We start from the raw sequence: 4,612 nt of genomic DNA, 5'->3' as shown, positions 1-4,612 counted from the left end.
GATGCATCCATTCCATATACATAGATGATAGTAGAGACGCCGCTAGCTAGCTATGGATCACGTTGTTTTCCCTTTTCCTTCTATGTATCAGAGGTTCTTGCTTCCTACTACCTCCGTTACTTTCTAATAAGACGTCCTCGTTTTACGTGCTTTTTGTTTGACCAAGAATTACTTCAAATACGTAAAGATTGTTTGTATGAAACTAAATCATTAAAAAGTGCTTTTCAATACGAATCCAACGGTGCTAATTACATATAATATAATTAAGATTTTGTTGCTTAATTTATATAGTCAAAGTTAAATGCTTGAAATACGTGTGCGCCTTATTCTTTGAAAGGGAGGTAGTATCTAGCACATATCAACAATTTCTTCTTCCTACCTGAAGCTGGGATGCCAATCTACTTCATCAATTGTTTTGTCAAAACATACATGAACACATGCAAAGTGCAAACCATGCGTGAGACGAGCTAGGAAGCATGCATCGGCTACTAATTACCATCTTTCCTAAATCACATCATTAACCGTCACCGGCCATCAGACTCCTTAATTAATAACTGCATGTCCTCGAGTAGTACTAATCACGCGAAACATCACGAAATGTATGCACCACGATTGTGTGGCACAATTCATCACGAAAAAGGATACTCGCTACAAAATCCCGCCATGCCTTGTGCGCGCCCTCTTCCTGAGCATTCACAGCACATAATCAAGTGGCATATACATACAACCCAACTCACCTACAAGCGCAGAGTTAATTAGGACCACCAAACGGCGCGGCAAAGGGATACAACAGTTACCACTACTCTATTACACAGATCCTGAACCTGGAGCATCACAACAAGAATAATGTTGCTACCATGCATGTCGGACGACTACTCGACACCGCAACAACCGGAACATTACACAGGCCTTCACCCAAGTGCTGAACTACCGGACACCCAAGTGGCCAGAGGCATAGACGGTTAGCAAGGGAGTTTATGTCCAGTACTTGCTGCTGCTTAAATCTTCGCAACCATCTCAGACTCCAAAGCACAACCCTGATCCAAGAACCTGGAACACAATAGGATAGCAGATCAAATTTCGCAAGCATGGATGGAAGCGCTTTAGCAACGCAATGAAGACAATCTGGAACACAACAGCATATCAGATCAAATCATTTTCAAGCTGAAGTTACAGGAACCTGTAACTTTGGTCCATCTGCGCGATACGCCTCCTTCAAAGCATCAACACTATCTACCTGCCCTATTGTTGTAAACAACAACAATATCAATATGCTGCTGTAAACAACAACAAAAAAAGCTACCAACTTGTTCGAAATGGAAAACTATACAACTGGCATGAACATATCAAAAAAAAAAGCATGAAACTTTGATTCCACCGTCCCGGATATAATACAAGTCAGGTTTAAGCTACTTTGTTGAACTAGTGGTCCAGATCAGCTCCAAAGAGCTCCAGGTTTTGCCCACATTGAATACAAGTCTGGTTTAAGCTTCACATTTATCAAATCGACCAGACAATAAGTTCAATAAAAACTCAAGTATAATCATAAACTAGAACTACAAATGGTCTAATTCTCAATTTCTTTCTTGTAAAAAAGGAAGTTCAGCTTCAAAAAGCTTCAGGTACAGCCCACATTGAATACAAGTCAGGGTTAAGCTTGGCATTCATCAAGTCAACCAAACCAAGCCCACATGTTCAATAAAAACTCAAGGATAATCGAAAGCTATAACATAATACCTTGCATGATTAATATACTCAAATGAAGCACATCATACCAACTCAATAGCCTTTGTAAACCAGATTGTGTAATTATACACATGGTCACATATCAGATTCTTGCGCCTGTACAACACTTGGAACTATTCCAAACAAAATTACAAGCATGTTGATTAGCTATTTAAACATTTTATATCAAGAAAACAACGCTACCCAAAACAAAATAAATATGATCAACTACACGACACAAATCATGATGAATCAAAAAGCTTGTGGCTGCTGTACTACTCCATCAACACTTGGGTGAACCAACACTTGCTTTGCAAAAGAAAAGAAAAGCATCTAACAAATATCACACATAATAGCACTTGAAACAGACCTAAGAGACGACACACATAATAACACTTGACCCAGCTGACGGATAGTCATTTTGATGCCTGAACCGTGGCAACGACACCTTATGGAAGCACCAGACATGGAGACCTTCCTGAAATAAACAAAGGAGTATGTTCAAGAACAATATTGTGAAAATATATGGCCAGCTAGGTTAGTTGGAATGGACAAACAAGACACAAAATTTCTAGTAAACAATACAACACAGAATTTCTAGAAAGAAATCAGGTTAGGAAACTACCATTAAGTATTTTAGTTTAATCAAGCAATTAGCTGCAGATATGGACAACTCTCTTAACACAAAAAATTGCATGATTAATAAATTCAAATGAAGCAAACCATAGCAACTAAATAGCCTTTGTATGCCAGACCTTGTAATTAAAAGAACGGTCACAAATCAGATTCTTGCATCTGTACTACACATGGAACTACTCCGAAAAAAATATTAGCAGGTTGATCAGCTATTTAAACATCTTAAATCAAGAAAACAACACTACTCCAAACAAAATACAAGAAAACTGCATCAGGACATGATCAACTACACAAAACAAATCATGATGAATCAAATACTTGTGGCGGCTATACTACTCCATCAACACTTTGGTGAATAACACTTGCTTTGCAGGACAAAAGAAAAACATCTCACCAGCACACAAATAAGATGCAAATACTATAAACAGAACCAGGTGAAGTGGTTCTATTACCTCCACATCACCAAATCATAAACAGCAAAATTTCCTCAACTTCGAAAAAATAATCCAGGAAACAAAACAAGCTCAGAAATAGGACAACAGCTACAGCTAGATAGCACTGCTAACAACACAGTTCACCAACCGCAGTAACCATACCAAACAACAAGGGCATGGCTAGCACAACACAACACGCTGGAGAGAATGAGATTACCTCGACGCCATACATCCTGGACATCTAATGCTCCAGGAAGTCCTGGTCATAGCCATGGAACAGCTGGGCGCCGTCAGCAACCTCTCTAGCAACATGAGCAGTTGCCACATCCGCCGCTGCGGAACTCATGTGACAGATGGTGTGATATACCCATTAGCGTCTGGCCACGAAAAAAAATTAGACAAGTCAAAACGTGCTCATTACATAAAACATACAGAATTCGTGGCCAAAGAATTTTAGGCAAGCTCCAAAGTAAAAGATATGCATGTTCAATACCAGAATAAATAATCAAGATACTACAATGTTAAATCACACACACCAACACACTACCTTTCTCAATATCATATATGCTAAGACTAAATTGCGCTCATAACACCACTGATTTCAGCCAAGCAGATTTGCACACACATAAACAGTAAGATTCATTTCAAAGTTCACTCTCCAGCATGCTAATTTTCTTTAACTAAACAGTGTCAAACCAACTACAACAGGCGGATTAACTCTAACCATGCATATCCATCAAGTTTGAACATACCAAAACCTACACGATCATTATACTAATCAGAACAGACGACTGTCCTTTTCAAAACATTCTCAAACTATACATGTAAAGAAGGTTCACAGAACTGATTTGCATCGATATGCAACCAAACGTGCCAACAATTTCTCAAACTAGGCATGTAAATAAGATTCCCATAGCACTGATTTGCATCGATGTGCAACAAAACGTGACAAGCAATTGAATTTCTTCACCCCAATTTTTTCCCCGCAGCTACAAATCTAAATTCGCATGATTAATATACTAATTAGCATCAGACCATATATAGCAACTAAACTTTCATCCTCTATTGCTCAAATGTATACATGTACCGTATGTTTACACAATAGCATTGATTCTAATCTATAATATGCAACCAAAACGTCCTTCAGTTACAAATCTGTGCAGCAGATCGACTCACCTGCATCGTGCTAGCACTGCATCCCGGGGACTGCGGTGACCATCAGCAGCACATCCCACCTCGCTCCTCCAGCTGCCTGCACAAGAAAGAAGCGATTTTTTTTCTTCTTTTTCAGAATGGGCAGAAGAGGATTGGGGGCTAGCTAGGGGATTGTTGGTTGGGGTACGACTCATACATCCAGCAGCAACTGCGTCTGGACGGCTCCACAGCCTCCAGAAGCGCGAGGTCCCGACGGTGAAGGGCGCGCGCGTAGGGGGACGGAGTGGCGATGCGAGGGTGGGGGCCGGGGTAGAGGTCCCGCGCGTGGCCTGGCCAGCGGCGTCCTCGACGCCGGCCGGCCGGGGACCACTCAGGGTTTGATGTCGGCGCCTGACGGTGAGGAGGTCGGGTGGCCTGCATCCGGCGAGGCTGGAGCGGCGGAGCTGGGGCGAAGTTGCCGAGACAGAGGGCTGCGGCGGCATCCATCTAGTGATCGAGGAGGGGAGGGACCGGTGGGCGGGTGAGATGGAGAAGGGGCGGTGGCCGGCGATATATATCGGTGACGGAGGAGGTGGTCAGTCGGGAGACTTGCGTGCGTTTCAGGAGAGTGAGCTGTGACTGCGCTTAATTTGTGTTAAGTCCGAAGCGACGCATGCGTATCT

At 42.0% G+C, this 4,612-nt stretch overlaps 1 long non-coding RNA gene across 2 annotated transcripts; it reads right to left on the bottom strand.

Annotated features, from left to right (window-relative positions):
• Positions 1–571: 571 nt before the first annotated feature.
• Positions 572–4,194, bottom strand: LOC124668087. Of its 2 annotated transcripts, XR_006991552.1 has the most exons (7): positions 4,147–4,194; positions 3,972–4,047; positions 3,013–3,172; positions 2,096–2,203; positions 1,738–1,859; positions 1,181–1,242; positions 572–1,050 (listed from the first exon to the last, which is right to left on the bottom strand). It is a non-coding gene; the product is annotated as an uncharacterized LOC124668087 (long non-coding RNA). The 2 variants fall into 2 exon arrangements; XR_006991551.1 differs by having other exon boundaries at positions 1,738–2,203.
• Positions 4,195–4,612: the final 418 nt, after the last annotated feature.

This window comes from Lolium rigidum, chromosome 6 (genome assembly GCF_022539505.1).
Source record: "Lolium rigidum isolate FL_2022 chromosome 6, APGP_CSIRO_Lrig_0.1, whole genome shotgun sequence".
NCBI classification, from domain to species: domain Eukaryota; kingdom Viridiplantae; phylum Streptophyta; class Magnoliopsida; order Poales; family Poaceae; genus Lolium; species Lolium rigidum.
Note: the sequence above shows the minus strand (reverse complement) of the source record. Positions and strands in the feature narration are given on the sequence as shown.